General features: G+C 39.4%; 1 long non-coding RNA gene across 1 annotated transcript; it reads left to right on the forward strand.

Annotated features, from left to right (window-relative positions):
• The first annotated feature begins 11,312 nt into the window (after positions 1-11,312).
• On the forward strand, positions 11,313-12,582 carry LOC121655793. The gene is made up of 3 exons (XR_006013306.1): positions 11,313-11,381; positions 12,171-12,334; positions 12,442-12,582. It is a non-coding gene; the product is annotated as an uncharacterized LOC121655793 (long non-coding RNA).
• Positions 12,583-19,251: the final 6,669 nt, after the last annotated feature.

Below are 19,251 nucleotides of genomic sequence, written 5' to 3' on the forward strand. Positions count from 1 at the left end.
TTACGCTTGGTTTCTCTGACTCGGTGCCAGATCATTGTTGTTGTTTCGTGTTCAGTCTGTATCGGTTTCCTTGTTCCTTGATATTAAATCCTGGATAATGGCGTTGGTTTGTCTCCTGCCTCATCAGTCTGCGTTTGGGTCCTCACCTCTGCTGTCCTGTCACATTATATCCATAAAGCTCCTCAAGGGGAGTTAAAACATTTCCAAGGCAGGAGAGAACTAGTTTTATCTTTTATATATTTCTTACTTAATAAATCTGACTTCTGTACGTATTATAAGGTGAGTCAGTTCAGGTGGTTAGGATTACTACACACGTGTAAATGTACATGTATGTTAATGTAAAGAAAACTCTTAGCTCTGAGTTAAAGAGTCGAACCTGCTCAGAAACCCTGAGGAAGCTGTGACTGGGCAGCTCAGGATGATGTTCAGCTGCAGCTGGAAGCAGAAGCTTCCAGTTCAGATCCTCTAAATGTTGGAGAAACACTGATGTTGGTTTTTAAGACCAACAGCCAAAAATAAAGAGTGAAGAACTTCAAGTTTATCAGAGTGTCTGGGAGAACGGCTCACCCTGATGGTGAAGCTGGATTATCAGTAGAACTGTGATCAAACCTTCTGATGGAAAGACCTTTTAACCCTTTGGATGCCAAATGAAGGAGTTAGAAAAGCTGCAGAGGCTGCAGCTGTATGAGAGGAAAGCTCAGGGGCATGGAGACCTGGCTGAAGTTCAACAAGCTGCAGGTTCAAATCTTACAGCTTGCAGGTGATGAATTCCAGTTTAAACTCCATGAATTTAAAGCTTCTTAACTCCTCTAAGAGTCCAGTCTAAAGTAAAGAGTGAAGCTTCACATCTCTGGAAGAACAGCTCAGGCTGGTAGGAGAAGACTCTGGAGGCAGGAGGACCTGGGATCCAACCTCTTCATTCACCACATCAGTTTTCACGTCCAACGGCCAAAACGAAAAGATAAAAGCACCACGAGAACAAGTGTGAGTGTGAAGGTCCTCGGTGGCGTGGTGGGGTTGGTGGAGAACCGTAAGTCGCCAGTGGTGCAGCGTCTAGTTCAAATCCTGCCCGTTGCTGGTACCTGGATCATAAAACCATCCTCCTCCGGTGGGTTGGGGAGGGGGCCGTGTTCCCTCCTCGTGTTCTGGGAGGGTACAAGTAGGGGTTATACATCCGGAAACTACACCTGCAGGAATTTTACTGGCACCATCAAAGTGTGGCAAACTTTCCAAACATCATCTAGAAGTAGCATAACATGCTAGCTTAGACACGACAACAAGCTGCTCCAGACAGTTACTAGTTACTGAAAGGAAGAAGCAGCTTGATGACGACACACTGCTACATGACTGGCTTCTAGAAGAAACCAACATAACACAACAAAAGTCTCTATTAAATAAACACCATGTACAGAGAAGCAGCCAGACTGGAACAGGTGTTGTCGGCTACTAGAACTAAAGGAAAATAGAAGCTGAAGATGGTCGACTGAAGTCTGGAGGAGAAGAGAGAGAGGGAATGAACGGGATGATGTGTTGGCTTTGGGAGCCATCCTTCCCGTCATCCCCACTGGACTGGTATGTGCAGTAGAACATACTTACTACATACATGCTGGAATATACAGATGCAACATGTTACAGACGTGTGTAGCAGCAACTATTAGTCCAGGTAGTGAAGTATATGAGGTACATGAGTTACATCATCATCACCTCATTGTGTCACAGGTGTGTCTGTGTTGACACATCCCTCCTTTAAACAGTCCTGAAATATTACAACTTTATTTATAAAACACTGAATGTTCGTCTCCACGAAAACACAATCTTTCATTTCATTCACCCTTTTGTGTTTTTAACTAATTTACTTTAATGAATTTCTAGTAAATTTGAATAATTCTTGAAACATTATTTGAGAAATTGAACTTGTATTATTTAAAGACGTCAGCTTCATTTTTCTTCTCATGTTAAAGATCTGCCTTGTAGCTTCATGTCTTAAAATACTGGATTTAACTGGTGAGGAGAAAATATCAAACAGGATTCCAGTCCAGATCCGGATCAACGGAACGCTTTCAGTCTCTTTTATTTGGAAACCAGAACTGGAGGCGGTGGGCGGGGCTTCTGTAAGAGTCCGCTGTGATTGGAGGATGGGGCTGTGGGTCACGGCTGGTCTTTGTAGTACCGAGGTTGGAGAAGGACGTTTCCCTGCGGAGCTGCATCACCTCCCAGAACATCCGCTCCGCTGCAAACACACAGTGAAGAGCATCTTCTGATCAATGTGATGGATAACTGATCCTGTTATCTGCAGCTCGCTCATCAATAGTTCCTACAGTCGGATTATTGGACGGAGCCAATCAGAGTTTACCGAACTGAAGACCTTCCAGCTGGACAGTAAAGCTTCTAGTGGAAAAAACTCACTGGAATACAACCCCAGTCCCAGAAAGGTTGGGATTTTTATCCCGTCAAGCTCAGCGTTTATTCAGAAACTATCTGGTAAATCCACAATGAGTGATCCATGATAACGTGTTTACTGATCACATTTCCATAAAAAGAGACGACTATCACTACTGTTTCACTAAGACACGTCTAAACGAGGTCTTCTCAGCACTGATGGAGCTTCACAGATGTGGAAGCTGCTCACGCCATCGACACTAATGCAGCCATCCCATCAGAGATGCAGCTGTTCACCTGTCCACTGATAACAAGCTGGATGCTCCCTCTCCTCTTTAGTCTGCAGGACACGGCAGATTACACCTGATATCCATTTCTAAATGACCAAAGATCTCACACACACGTCCTGAGCCTACAGACCAGACGAGAAGATACGATTGGTTTAAAGTCAGTCTCCATCTGAAGGTTTATTTTCTCATCATGATGCCTTTTATTCCCATTTCTGGTTCCTTTTCTATTATTTCAGCTCTTATAAAATAGTTAGTAAAGAAATGATGACAGGTTTTTCTACTGGTTCGGGTAGAAGGCCTGTGTGTGTGTGTGTGTGTGTGTGTGTGTGTGTGTGTGTGTGTGTGTGTGTGTGTGTGTGTGTGTGTGTGTGTGTGTGTGTGTGTGTCTTACCGTCCTGCTGGTTGACCAGCCCTTGATGGAAGCAGTGAATGTAGGTGAAGAAATGACACACAGCTGTGATGTAAATAAAAACAGATAAATATTCATTTTACAGTGAAAGTTGTGTTTGTGAAACATTTTTCCAGGATTCAGTTTCTGACTGATGTTACAAACACTCACAAGTTTGGGCTAAAAAAAGATGGAGAGGTTTAGTCAAACAGGTTCAAACATGAACTCAAAAGATGTCACGATTACTTCATTTCACTATTAACCACATAACTAAACATAATTGTAAAAATCCCTCAAGTTGTGTTTGCGGTTTTACACATTTATGGTGTTAGGAAATGAACACAGAATAACAGGGATTATTTGTCTGATAATAATCATACCTAACAAACCACAAGTATAAGTACATACAGACTGGTTCGGTTAAACTCATGAACCCTGCAGACCCCCACTGGCAGCGTAGAGCTGCTCTACAAATCATGACTCATCAAAAAAAGAAATTCCTTCTCATTTGTTGCAGAAGAAAACAGTTTTTTCTAATCATTAAACCAACATGAGCTACATTTGTACTTGGAAGTCACGTGTTCAGTTTCAAGGAGGAAAATGCTCAAACCTTCCTAAAAGTTGGATTTCCACCTCTGGAAGTAAGAGGAATCTCATCAGCCTCAGTCTAAATAAAGCTGGAAATAAACTGGATTCATTCAGTTCAGTTCAATTTAGCTTTATTTGTACTTTGTCATGAATTGACGCTGGCAAGGCAACAAATAAAAAAATAATTGTCCAGCTGAGGAAACCAACAGATTCCATGAAATGTTCTCGTGGATTTAATCCTCCATCCTGAGCATGCAGTGGAGAGGAAAACCTCCATGTGTGTCCCTCACTCTTGCTGAAGGTGAGACAGGGTAGACGTCCTCACGGTAAACTCTCTCCAGGAAGCAGCAGGTCCGGTCCAGCGTCGGCGACCCATAAGCAGACTTTCAGGCGCTTTAAGCACAAACCTAACATCATATAGATGTTAAAACTAAATAATCTACTCCTCAGTGTGTCTCTTTTTATCCATCTGCTTCATGTTTGTGTAAATCATACAAATGTATGTGCAGACGCTAGCTAGCGTTAGCCGCTAATGTTGGCTAGCTAATATAAACTAGTTTAAATGTAGAGCTTTCCTCTGTATCTTTGAGCTTCAACTCCAGTCCAGTAAGGGTCATAGTGAACCATCTGTCTCCCTTCACAGGACAGAGAAACCAGGAATTATTAACTATTGACTTCTTCATTTCAAAAGCATCACTGTTGACTCTTTAACACACAAACAAACCAGGACGCGGTGGAAAATACACCCACCTCCTCTGTTTTTTATTTTAATTTTTTTATTATTGTTTCTCTGAAAATTAATAAACTATTTCAATGTAATAATAATAATAATAATAATAATAATAATAATAAAGGAAATATAATAATTTTTATTTTTTCTCTCTAGAGATAACTAAACAAAGATATTTCAGCTTTTATTAGTTGTTTGTACTTTTAATATTTCCTTAAATGATTGTTGATAAAAAGATGCATCATTCTGGCTTTTAGTGCTGTTAATATTGACACTAAGGACACATTTAAGTCTGTTTCTGCTTTATTGATCCATCAGAAATAAGGCAAAGATAAATATGACAACACTGCCTCCCTGTGTTCATGATGTGGAACTGCACTTTGAAATGCTTGCAGTGGTTAAACTGGATAATAAACTCATTTCTGCTCCTGCATTTCACGCAGCATCATTAAAGTTGAAGCCAAGTTAGACTGATTAAATATATAAAAGTCCACTGAGTCACAAAAATGAAAAAAAGTAATAAAAAAAGTTAGAAGGTCAATGAAAATGGAACACATTTAGGAAAACGCCAAAAAAAAAAACCAAAAAAAAAAAGCAAAAAAAAAAATAAATAAAGTAGAGAAAATTCTCATGGAAACTTTTTTTGTTTTAATCTCTCCCCATATTAAGAGAAAATGCTTCAATTCATATTCATTCATATACGCCTCCATCTGTCCATCTGATGGCTTTGGACTCATGTTGGAGTGTGTGCATTTTCATTTAGATCTACTAAACATGAGTCCCGTTCCTGGTTTTAAATGCTGCTATGTTGTTTGACCCCTGTGCCGTGGTTTGATCCCTGGCTCCTCCACCATGGTGAACCATTTCTCCCTGAAGACCACATCAGTCCGTACTTAACGAGTCCGTTTGTTGCTCCTGCACCGTTGCCGTTTTAGAAGAATGTTGGAGCAGAAGCATTTTAATGAGGATTTAGCAGAAAAGGCCATTTTATTCCCAGTGGGGTCCTGCATGACTGCTGAGCTGCAATTGCAGTTTAGAAGTAACCATGCTTGATGCTGAACATGTTTTATCCACATGGAAGGGAAGGACATTTACCAGGAGGAACTGGAACATCTGGTTTCTTGGGGAACCTGGAAGGGAACCAAGCGACGCGTTCACACCAGCCCTTTTTGATAAGAGTCCTGGTCCGTTTGCTGGGAAAGTCCTCTTCGTTTGGGGAATTGTGAACAAACCAGTTCTGATCCGGATCAAAGAAGGTGGACTCGGTCCAACTACTGATGTGAATCTCGGTCTGCTTCAAGTGGATCAAATCCAAGAAGTGGACTACAAAGCAAAGTGCATTGTGGGTAAACGCAACCAGCACATACGGGCATGTGAGACGACATGCGGCTCTGGCCGGGAGAAATGACTCGCCCTGACCCCCTAACTGAACAGTTCTCCGGTCGTACTGAGTCTAGCGGATGTCCTGGTTTGATGCAGTAAGACTTTACTTTGGTGTCTTCGAGAGGATTGAGGACCTTAGAAGAAAAATCCCAGTAGAGGAGAAGCTCTGTAGAAGCTCATCCAGCCAGGAGTGTAACACTAGAATAAAGCATCTCAACAAGGTCTTGGTGATACTGGCAACATGCAGAAAGTGAAGCGGTGCATGTGTCGTCATGGCGATTAAAGCTCAGAAGACAAACGCTTTGCCTGAAGATGAAAGGGCTGCAGGTCTTTGAAACGTGGATCGGACCAGAGATAAGAGGAAAGCAGAAGGAGGAAATGGAGCTGCTAACAAAGTTGAAATGGTTTAAGAAAAGTAGCTGTTAATGTTAAAATCCACAACGAGGCTTAATTATTGGAGCTTCATCAAGCTGGCACTGCTCACACATGGAGAGAAGAACAGGAAGATAAATATACTCACTGAAACCAGGATCTGATGTCTGCAGTTTACACAAGCAAAGATCTTCATGACTCTTAGGATGTGATGAAACTAATGAACTGTGATCAGAAGAAATGGATCCAGCTGCCAGTTCAAACATCTTGTAGCTTCACTGGTGATGTTTTCACATTGTGATCCTTCCAGAAAGCTGCTGCTCTACTCAGTGTGGAGAAGATGACCTGGACAAGTTTTCCTGCAGCTGCAGATTCCTTCTATGGAACGGGGGGATGTGAGAATGAAAGGAAAGCAACAAGCTGGACACACATCAAGCTGTTAAACTGAACTAAAGTTTGTGCTTCTCAGCGAACACATGCAGTGAGGTGGCGGCCAGCTTCTCCACGGCATCCAGGAAGACGTGGAGCTTCTCCAGACCTTCCAGAGTGTCCTTCAACACTTCAGCAGCTCCTTCTCCAGCTCTGCACGCTTGCTGTCTGCAGACATCTGAGTGAATCTTCTCTTCATAAACTCCAGGAGGGCCTTACCTTTATTCTCTGCCTGCTTAATATGGCTGAACTCTGCTCCATTTAGTCAGCTCTGTCTTTAACTCTGTTCCCTCCCTTCCTTCCACTTAGGATCCTTTTCACACAATTCTCTTCTTCTGCTCATGTCACTGAAGGAATCTGAGGCCAAGCTGCACAAGGTTTTCTTTACTTTCTGTCTGGAGGACAAAAATAAATCCTGTCAGACTTTTTTTCTGCTGTAAAAAGCTTTGTGTGAAGAAAAGGAAAAGAAATGAACACTGGGAGAATTGCTCCCAGCAGATTTCACCGGTAAAGATGTGGAACATGCAAACATGGGAAAGACAAATTCTCCCCTTTTTGCTCATATCAGACGTCTGCTTATCACATGATTTCAGTTTGAAGTTTGTTTCCATTTAAAATGAGTTTCCAGCAACAAGCTGCTGTTTCAGGGGTGAACTAGAAGTGTTTTCATTTGTTCTCTGAAGGTCTTTGTCTTCAGAATAACGAAGCCTAGACTGGCCCAACCTGCAGCAGCTACATCTCCACATCTGGAGGAAAAGATTGACTTTTCTTCTCATTCTGGCTTTTATCTCAATAGATCAAAGTCAGGAAGCAGATAACAGGATAAACGAGCTTATCTATGAGGGATGAGAAATGACAAAACAAGAAATAAATATAAAAATAAATATATACACATATAAATAAATAAATGCACAAATAAATGTGTAAATGCATATATAAATAAATATAAATATAAATAAATACATAAATACATAAATATTTTTATTCCTTTTTGTGTATTTATACATTTATGTATTTATTCATTTATTTATTTCTACATTTTTTTATTTCTACATTTATCTATTTCTACATTCATTTATTTCTACTTTTATTTATTTATTGCTACATTTATTTATGTATTTCTGCATTTCTACATTTATTTATTTCTTCATTTCTGTCTCCGTATGTTAATTAGGTGGGCGGTTCTAACATTTCTCTGCAGCGCGATTGGTTAACTGTGACAATCAGACAGAAGCAAACGATTCATACACGGATTCACATGAATGCATTCGCCTGTTCACGCTTTCATCCACGGTGTGGCAGTGAAGCCTATTTTTCGCTGGTTGCTGCCAGATTTAACCGCAAAACTTAGCAGAGGAATGACAGAAGAATGGCTTCGAGCGGAACACCATTAGCAGAGGTCTTGAGGAATGTGGCTGACCAACTAGAAAACGGTAAGTTAACAACCTGTCATGTTAAAAAAAATGTCCTCCTTTATTGACCACAAAACCAGGGCAACAATAAAAGTATTAGACAAATGTTCCTCCTTTTGCTCTCTTTAGCATTGCGGCCGCACAACCAAAGTTCACAATTTACAGCAAAACAGTTCACATGTTTAAAAATTAAGCAATAAGTATGTCGTGCAGAAACAGAATCTTCAACATCAGTTGCATAGTCTTGTAGATCCGAATTTTGTTCCAAGCAAGTATAGGCTCCTAGACAGAAAAATGACTGCTCGGTGAAAACGGGCAGTTGAGCTAGATTCTGCTCCGATCTGAAACACTGACTCACATACAGAATATGTGAGTATCATCATCATCGTAGAAAAGCTGAACGGAGTGATGGAGCCTCCGCTGCTCCGTTACCGGATAAAATTTCAATGCCATGTCATGTTTGCATCTCTGTCTGCTGCAGTGATCGCGTGAGATTATTTTTTTTTTATTTTTAACATCACCTGATCTGTAGGGTAGGCTACCGTAGCCTTTGTTCCTACACTTGCCCGGATGTTAAAACTAAATCCACGCTATTTAATTAGGCTACATAAAAAATAGAGGTATAATAGAACAACAGCAGTACTACATTAGAATAGCATACAACTTTGTTACACGTAAAAGCCGATGAATTATCTTCAGCATACCTGTGTAGTTTTGGATTTGAATACATTTTCTGGCACCCACCATGAGCCATTACCATCTCAACAAAAGTTCAGTCTCCCTTACATTGTGAGACAAGTGTTACCTACAAGAAATCTAAATAAACTTCTGATCATCTATCTTTGTTGGCACTGAGATGCTGTCAACATTCTTACTGTACCTTACTACCAAACTAAATGCACAAAAAGTTATATGAAGCACATCTATTTGTTTGGCCTAATTTAAGTTTATTTAAATATGTTCTTTTTATTTCACATTAGGCTACTTGTCTGTAAGTCGAACACATTTTATTTTCATCACTTTTCTTCTTGTGTTTTCCCTACCTTGATTCAGTCATGGTGATCCGCTTATTTTTTTTTTTATTGGCCGCTAATGATATAACCAAGGCAGACAACAGAGGACAACACAAGCCAGAACACAAGCAGCTTGAGATGAGCAAGTGCCTTTTCAACTCCACTGCTCACTTTGCGTGCTTGATTGCTGAAATGAATAGTGACCACATTTATTTTTGTCATTAGCTGTTCACACTTTACTATGAAAAAATACTGTTATGCCTACAGTACAACAGAAGTTAAAGTCAATTGAGCATTAGCCTAATGATACCAGAGGTATTAAGAAAATTACGAGATAAATTGAGCATCAAATGGTGAACATGGCAAGTATGTCCTTGATGATTACCACGGTTACGCATTTGGTGGGAGAAGTAATAATAGTAATTGCTATTGTCACTAAAAAGGAGCATTTCATATTGCTAAATTATCAGGCTATCACTACTCTTACATTCGTCCTAGAGTGCACAGTTTTTGGAATCACGAACATAATGTTGTCTTGTTAATAAACTGTCATTAATATATGAGAGTTCACGATTATATGCATTAGTAATTAAAGGAATATAGTATTACAACAGCATTTCTGACAAACCAACTTGTTTAAAAAAATTAGAAGTTGTACATGGCCGTAGACATAATGTTCTGAGGGAGCTAACTGACTAATGCAAGATGGTGGCTGTGTGGCAATGCTGTATAATAAAGCTTCAGCCTACTAGATCAACTTTATTTGAATTTATCAATCATGTGGCATTTACTATATTTTTTTGTTCCTTTTTTTTTTTTTTTTTTTGCAGTACCAAGTGTGAACTCAGTCATTTCACCTCCAAACCCACCCCCACCACAGACACCAAGACACCCAGTGGATGGTACAGTATGTTTGTGCAATGAACATGTTACAACTTCCACAGGACAAAGCTCCTCATGTTGATTTTTTTTTTTTGGTTTTGTCTCTTGATCCTAGCTGAGGTTGGAAGACTCTTTGCCCCCTATGCTCGTGGTAGAGGGCCATCGAGGAGGAGATCTATCATTCTGCCTCCACAGCTGCACTCATACACTCACATGCTTTGCCGTCTGGAGGACAAACACACAGAGTTAGTCCCAAATCGGTCTGCGAAGCAAATGCTTGAAGCAGCAGGGTTGGGAGAAAAGCGTATCACCTTTCGAGGTATGTAAAGCATCATGATGACAAGATGTGGTTTTAGTGGATGTGTTATGGTGATGTAGATTCATGACTCAAAAAAATGGATCTTAAAAACCAACAACACAGATAGAAGATCCTTTGCTGGAGCAGTTTTTACTGTATTGTTTTCAAATATTTTTCACATCAAAGTTTAAAAAGCGGCTCTATCTTTGGTCCTTATTTATGTGTCCTGGAGGCAGGGACTAAGATTTTCAAATTATGTATCTTCAAAATATAACTTGCTTTAACTTTTTCCAGGACCTCTTACCCTAAATTAAAGGATAAGTTCAGTATTTTGCAACCTTTTCTTTTTTAGATCCACTGGCGATTAGCGTACATCCAATATAATGAGAGTGAACGGGGCCAGCTTGCACATGCTCTAAATACGGCAATTTCTGCCACAAAACTCCTTCATTTCACCAATATGTTGTTATGAATCACCCTCTGATCATCCCTCTGTGAGCCCCAAGGAGCTTGGAGTTGCTTTGGAATGAAGGAGTTTTGTGGTAGAAATTGCCGTATTTAGAGGCTGCGCGAGCTGGCCCGTTCACTCCCATTATATTGGATGTACGCTGATCGCCAGTGGATCTAAATATCTTCCGAAGGAGTTCAAGTTACACCAAAACTGTCTGGTTGAGTAAATGATCGTATTTCATGATAGAAAATAGGTCCAGGTTGCAAAATACCAAACTTATGCTTTAAAATATATTCTGTTGGTGATTGTCATTTATATTTTTCTGTTCTCACTTCTCAGGAAGTCATACAAGTCCAGAAGAGTTTAAAGACTTCAAATTATCCTCATTCCCAAAACTCAGAGAGGGTGGTGGATTTGAGCTCCTTAAAAACAGCAGCTGATGTTGATCGCATGTCTAAACAGTGGCTACACTGTTCAGTATTTAAAAAATCCCCAAACTCAGATTGGGCACGCTACCATTTTCATTAGACCACTGCAGAGGAACCTTAATCCTGATCCTGTAAGTTCTTCATCTTTAAACTGCTTTTCTCTTCTTACAAATGCAGACTACAACAATATATTTGTGTATAATATGAAACCGATGTCTTATACAGTTACCTCAAACAGAGAGCAACAGTGAACTACTTGGGCCACCGGAGAAATGTGTGCACTGTGGGGAGGAGTTTCCTTTCGCTACTATAAAAAATCACAGCGATGAATGCACAAGGTATAGCACAACAAAGAACGTGAGGCAGTGATTCCACCATCAGCCAACAGTTTTAGAGAATCTTGACATTGTGTTAACTAAACGAAATGTGAAATTTTACATATTTAGATAGGGACAATGCACAGGTCTCAGCTGTTCCAGACATAGCTAGGGATAATTTCTTCTCTGTAGTCCCTGAGCTGGAAACTGAGGTCATAAAAACACAAATTATCTTTCACAGCAACAGTAATAACATTCCATAATATTAGAACCATTGCGACTACGGCAACAAACTTTCAGAATCTTAATTACTTTATTGCCATTTCTGTGAACATGTTCACAGATTGGAATTTCTTTTGTTTTAGAGGTGCAAACAACACAGGTCAATAGAAGCAATAATACAAAAGAATAAATGAATAAGAATTAAGCGCATGCAGAATCAAGACGAGAGGTTAAAAACAACCACAAATATATTTACAATTGTACAATGTGCAAGAACATAAGTCTGCAAATGTGGTGTGTAAAGAGTTTGTGTTGAGTCTGAATCTGTCATTTAGCTGGTGTACATAAGTAATGGCTGAGAGGAAGAAACTGTTCTTGTTATAAATATGAATCCACATGTTCTCTTGTGACCACAAGTCCAAGTGTGAAGGTTTGCATATCCTGGATGAATGTTAGAAATGAACTTGCAAGTGAAATGTTTTATTTCAATATTGCCCTTCGTTTACACTTTTGATACACTACGTAGTTGTCAGTTATAAGTTTTATTATGTCAAATGCACTAACAAAATCCCCTTTATTTATACAAAGACCGTTGCAGAGCAGTGGCGAGGTATCAATGGATATAAACGAAGAAGATTCCCATCCAGAGGAAGTCAGACAGCAAGGCCCAACAGCTCTAGAAACCCCTCATGGACATGTTGCTACTCCGGAGATTGTTGATCTAGTTTCCATTGAAGAGAGAGGCTTTGCTGGTCTGTTCCATTAAAATTACACATTACATGCTTTATTTCAGCAAGTTGTTGCTCCCTACAGTACATGTAAGTAATAAGTATTTTTTAATATTTTGAACTGTTTATAGGTTGGAAAATCGAGCCAGATCCTTCAGAGGCATCAAAGAGATTCAAAGAAGGGCTGTTGGTTCAACATGAAACTGAAAAGCCTTTAAGTATCGTCATGGATCTTGGAAACAGTGCAGAGGACAGGGAAAGGGCAATCCTTTCTTTTTACAAGATGGCTCATGTCAATTGGGCTTCTCCTTTGACATGCACGCTTAAGGGTAAATGTGATCCATAAAAAAAATGTGATCGGTCAACATTTTACGGTCATTTTCCTATGATCATATGAGCAGATACATAACTTTTAATTATAAGTGTCTGTTGTTCGAGATCTGTGCTGCAGAGATGTGAGCTGGTCTGTGAATACTTTCAAGTTGGAGTATTATTGGGATTGTGGCAAAATGTTGAACTATTGCTTTAAGATGAAAAAAAAGCATAATTTTTCAATGATTCTCAACATTTTTTAAATAAATGTTTAAAATGGAAAAGTATTTTCGGATGTGCAGTTCACTGAAACAATAACAAGCAGGTCTTGTTGAGAACAACCCATCTATTTTGAATGTTTCTAAGTTATTGAAAGGTAGAGGTGTTTTTACTTTACTATACATTATAGATCATCATGTAAGGACACAGACACGTTCACAACCACATTTGCTGTTTACTGATGTATGCAGTGTGTGTTTCTTGCTTAGGAGATCCTGCAATTGGTGATGGTGTGACTCGCCACTTCTTCTCAACGATCATGTCCAAACTGCAGTATGGTTTTGATATTCAATTTGGTAAGTAAAATTGTATTTAATGTTATTAAATTTTACACATATTTTAAAAATAGATTTCTTTTAAATAACTGTGGATTTGACAGTACTTGGCCATTTTCAGACTGAAAGCAAATCTTTTCCCAGACCTGTATATTAATCCTGCTTCATTCCTGAGACTTAAAAGTGAATATTGCTGTTTTTAAAGCCTGTTGCCTCCGCAGTAGACTGCTATGTAGAATCAATGAATGATAATTACTTTAAAAAGTTTGTATGGCAGGAGAATATCTGTCCTTTGCATAACCCTCTATGTAATTAGTCTTTTCTTTCATTTTAAGCACCAGGGGGAACACTTCTATTTGAGGGTGAAAAAGATCATTTGATTCCCTCCACTTCCCATTTTCTTCTGGAAAGCGACTTCTTTCTTGTTGCTGGCCGAATGATTGGTCACTCGTTCCTACACGGTGGGCCATGCCTAGGCGGACTTAGCCCATCAATACTGCATGTTCTCTTTGGTGGATCCCCAGAAGAAGCCATAATTGATCTGAAGGACTGTGCAGACCTTGATATCCGTGAGACAATTAAGTTGGTATGATCACCTTCTTTTTTTTTTGCCTGCATGGTGGTGTGGTGGTTAGCACCGCAACCTCATAGTAAGAGGGTAGCCGGTTGAAGCCCAGGCTTGGGAGGAGTTGAAACCTTTCCAACACTGGCCTTCCTGTGTGGAGTTTTCATGTTCTCCCCATGTACATGTGGATTCTCTCCAGGTTCTCCAGCTTCCTCCCACCGTCCAAAAGCATGATGTTAGGTTAACTGGTTACTCTGAATTCTCCGTAGGAGTGTGTGTGAATGGTTGTCTGTCTCTCTGTGTGGCCCTGCGACAGACTGGCGACCTGTCCAGGGTGTACCGTGCCTCTCGCCTGATAATAGCTGAGATAGGCTCCAGCAACTCCTGCAACCCTAAATTGGATAAGCGGTCCAAAAAATGGATGGATGAATGATCACATTTATGTTTGGAATCATATTTATCTTTCAGATCAACTTTAAGATATTCCACATCACATCAAGTAGTTGTGATTTTCACTTGCTGGAGTACCAGTGTATCAATAAACAAAACAAGCTTTTATTCTATTAAACACTTATTTACAGTAACATTAATCAACTAAAATGTGTTAGATTGAGGAAATAACTATGTAGTCTTCATGAATAATTATAAATTTAAAATTCCATTATTAGCTGGATGGTGAGGCAGAATTATCTTCTGAGGAAAAAGACACCATCAATGCGCTGGCGATGTCCTGGGATTTTCCTTGGGTCACCTCTGAGAACAGGAGATGGCTGTTTGACAAACTGCTCTTCCATGCTGTGAGTATTCTATACTTAACAGCTCATACACATCCCATTGACTGATCAAAGTTGGCATTTTGATTAACTAAATAGCTGTCATGTTTTGGCCTTTTTTGCAATTGTATCATTCAAATATTTTTCAGGTTCTTGGAAGAACCTGCAGACAAGTCCACCAGTTACGACGGGGTTTAAAGGACACACAGATCTGGCCTTTTCTGAAAGAGAGAACAGACACAGTTCCTCTTCTATTTCCAAGAATATCTGATATACAGTTCACAGCACAGGTACTGAGACTGTCCTAACAAACCCTTGCAGTGTCAGTAGCTAAGTTTACATGCATCAAATTTCCCCTATCCGATTCAAACCTTGGTTTATCGGAAATTGCAAATCTCTGTTTACATGGACACTAAATGAAATGATCTGATTATGGCGTGAGCACATGTGCACCAATCATTCAGTCTGACTAAATAATTTGAACAGGTGCAGAGTTGTTGAATTTCCCGAAAGAGGAACTGTAAGCAAAGCCATGCTGTCCGCACGTCCTGTCCCTTGCATTGTATTTTCCTATACTTACATTTTTTCCCATCATGGACCTTCATGGCATGTTTACCTGTAGCTATATTTTGTTTTTATTGGTGGGGTTAACTAAATTACAGGCTGAGCAGTATTTAATGTTACTGCTCCTTCGCTACAGGAGAGAAGAGCAGACTTGCACATCATCACTCGCTCACTACAGTTAGGGTGTCCTGTTTTCCACTTGTCCAGAGCAGACGCTAAGCATCTGTCAAGGTGGAAAGACGTCATGCTGATGTTGCACACATGCTCAGTGGGCATTATTTTACCTCTATGATCCAAAAGGATGTGTACATGGATGTCAATTGGAATGATGATTGGACAAAACCCACCTCTCTCTTTCGGAATGAAATTTCTTTCCGATCGAGCCGTATCAGATCAGACTCTTCCAATTGACATGTTTACATTAAGTATTTTTGATTTCATAGGGCCTCCTTTCCAATTACATGTGCCCGTGGAAACATAGCTATTGTATGTTTATTTTAATAAACATAAACAGACCAGCCCTAGAACTACTGGTATGTTTCTCTAAACTCTTTAAAACATGACCATACCCAAATCTCACTACAACTTTTAAGTGGACCGTTACTTACACTATGAATTTCCCCTTAGGGATCAATAGTCTTACTTCATATAGATGTATCAATTTGTATTTAATAATTTTCCAGTCATTCTTGGGATTATTGTGTTTGTTCACTTATTTTAGTCTGGATGGTTTTAAAAAGCAGACGTTAACTTCTAAAATATTTTGTCAGATAATCTTGGACAAGATCAACTGGCCCACACACGATGATGAGGAAGACATGGAAGTCTCCTTGGAGGATACTTGTAGGGTCTCCGGATTTCTCAGAACATTTATTGAGAATGGTTAGTAAATGTGTAAAAGTCCCTCAGGTTAATTGTGATGGTGACAAAGCAATTTACTCTATGCAACACAAGTGTGTTATTTCTCTATTTAAAAAAAGGAAAACTTATAAAGAGTGGGTTCTCACATGCAGCAACAACCAAAAGCACATATTGTGCTGAAATGAAAAAAAAAAAAAAACTAACAGATGCATTTTCTTTTCTCCCTTTGTAGCCTCTTCCAAGCTGCTGGAGAAACTTGTGCAGTTCTGGGTGGGCTGGAATGTACTTCCCAGATACTTCGATGTTGAAGTGATTGAGAGTAGCTACCCGAAGTCTTCCACCTGCTTCCACACGCTAAAACTACCAAGACATTACACTGAATACAGTATCTTCAAAACAGAAATCACTGCTGCCATTTCAACTGTTGATACTGGTTTTGGAATGATCTAAGCCTCATTTAAAAGAAAACAAATCACCACCTAGTATTTTAATTTGCCAACTTGGGATGTGTTAAGGCTCACTTTCAATTTATGTGAAGCATGTTTCTCTCTTAGGTTCAGTCCCACTGTTCAGTTGGTGTTTATTTAGTGGAACAGTTTTATCAGTCAAACAGTTTTGCTTTGACTGTGTGGTCAAAATGTCTACCATGACAAGAGTTTGATGTTAAAAGGGAGACCAATTATGGTGTGTAAAGAATTTTTATTCTTTTGACTTACCAAGGGCACCATAACAAATTGTTTTAGGATTCACAAAATGTCTGCCTCTATTAATATAAACATAATGTGTCAAAACAACTCTTAAAACAATAGGAAAGATTTTGTACAAGGCTCTATGACATAACCAAAAGTTATTGAAGTAAAACAAAAAAAAAAAGTTCTGCCTTTTTCATTCTCAAAGACTTTTCATTGCTAGGTCAACAAGTAAACGAGCAACTTCAAATATAGTATAATGTATGATTAGATCTTTCTGTACTTGAAACCGTATTTCACTGGAGCATCTCAGATAAAAGATTTACTGTCTCTATGTAAGAATCCAAGACATCAGACAGAGGACCATCAGGTTTTGGGAGGCTTTCCACTTCCTGTTCGGTCAGTGGGCGCTGCAGCTGAACCTCAGGGACCACGACACCATACTCTACGTCAACCTATAGAATATGGTAATGAGGTCAGGGGGTCTGCTCAGACAAAATCCATTATGAAGTCACTGGAGTCACATGGATCAACTGTAAAAACAGCTCCAGTCAAAAACAAAACAGAAAAAATACAAACCTGGACAGGTTCTTGCTGTGCATCACGCTCATGGTGAGTCCACAGTTGAAGTGGTGACAGATTTCCCTCAGTGCTCAGTCGATGGCAGTTCCAGCCATACTTGAAAACATCAAGGTGCTTCTGGATGTGAGGGACAAAGCACAGGTGTAGAGCATAGAGATGAACTTCATTGTCTGGGTTTAGAAAACCTTCAGTCTCAAGGTTGTTGAAGATTGTGTAGAAGAGATCAAGTACTCCCACATAGACATCTCTCCAGAGCCGCTCTATTCTGATTGGAAAAAGGAAAAATGAATGTTTTTGTGTAATTTGGTGAACTTTTTTTGTCGGTAAGTATGTGGCATAAAACAGTGTATGTAAACTACCCATAAAAGAAAACAGGAGGTAGCTACCTTCAAATATGGACCATCAGTTAAATGAGATATAGATCTATCTATACACCACACACACTCTCAGTGTGATACTTATTTAGATAGATGTTTGATACAAAGATTCTTACCTTTGATTATGGACACTTCTGCCAGAAATATGTGAATTCCTATTAAGTCCTCTGTTGGCCACCATGAAGCGTGCAACATCCACATTTTCCCCTCCTTTGTCTGACCTCAAACGGGATGGTACACCATAGACATCAACAGCTTTGAGAAAGCTGCTCAGGACTGTTGTTGCACGGTTGTTGGTGGTTGCATCCAGGTACACGATGAGGCGACTAAAGCCATCAATACCACCATGCACAACAATACGCCATCTGAAATATATTTATAGAAATGGTTTAAGAGCAATGGCCCAACCAGCTCTGTCTGTGTGCAAGCTTTGTGTTATGTGACACAGAGCTCTGATAAAATTAGGCTTAAGGTACTGTATCTCTAATATCTTTAAAGGGCATTGGTAGAACACGTTGACTCAGTAATCCCATTTTAATTTCACAAATAAAGTCTTGATGAAAAGAAATTCAGATCAACACAAAATTCTAGTTTACATATTTAATATTTGTTGCAATGCAATGTTCATTAAATGCCTCACAACTGAACAGGTGGATTCATTCAATTTATGGCTCGAGTTTTTGGTTCAAGTTTGTGTTCTGATCCATCCACCATGGATCGATACAAATCTCAGATGAAAACCAAGTAAAAAGGGAATTTCTAAGGCAAGGATTAATCCCTGTATTGAGGTTTCTATGATTTTGTGCAAATAGTTAAGATCATTAATGCTATTCAGATACCTTATTAGTTTGTGATTGCCATCGATGTACCACAAACTGTTGGGTGCTGGCACAGAGTACCTCCTCCGTCTCTGTGGGTTCAACTGAAGGGTTCGCAATAAAACTCCATGAGGATCCACACGCCGCATGGAATCCTGCACACGTTGTCCTACAACAGACAAAAATGGCACAAAATTACATGTACTGAAAGAAACTAGTTGATTCTTCCCCAATATCACGATAAATTCTAAATTAGCTTAATTCTTAACTTTTTGGAAAATTACCCCAATACAATGAATGGCTCACCTACTCTGTATGTGGATGCCCTGAGCATTCAGGTGACCAAGCATCATTTTGTAGCCACAGTTGGGCTGGTGTTGAAGAATCTGGGTCACTTTTTCATCAAGATCTTTGTCATCCAGCGGTGTTAACAGATCATGGACTCTGGTCAACGAAAACACACACAAAACAAATATAACCATAGCAGAAACAAAACAGTGATCGCAACGAGGGACCGTTGTAATCACCTCTGTACTTTGTTTTACTCCATCAAACAAAAAATGACTTCACTTGAAAAAAAATGTCTTTGAGTCAGACCCCCACTCTGGGTGTGAGAGACTGTTGGTCTTTAAGGAAAGAAAATCCTCACAACATGTTTAATACAGTCACAATTAAACAAAAGTTCCAATCTTTATTTTGACGATGCCGGAGTGTGCTACATATGAAAGCAATAATTGATGTCTAAAGACTAATATCTCAATGGAATAGTATGGAATTTCACACAGTACTGTAATATATGCTACTATTAGCCTTGTGACTTGTTTTTGTGCAATTTTCTTTAAATTT

This window comes from Melanotaenia boesemani, chromosome 2 (assembly GCF_017639745.1).
Source record: "Melanotaenia boesemani isolate fMelBoe1 chromosome 2, fMelBoe1.pri, whole genome shotgun sequence".
NCBI lineage: Eukaryota > Metazoa > Chordata > Actinopteri > Atheriniformes > Melanotaeniidae > Melanotaenia > Melanotaenia boesemani.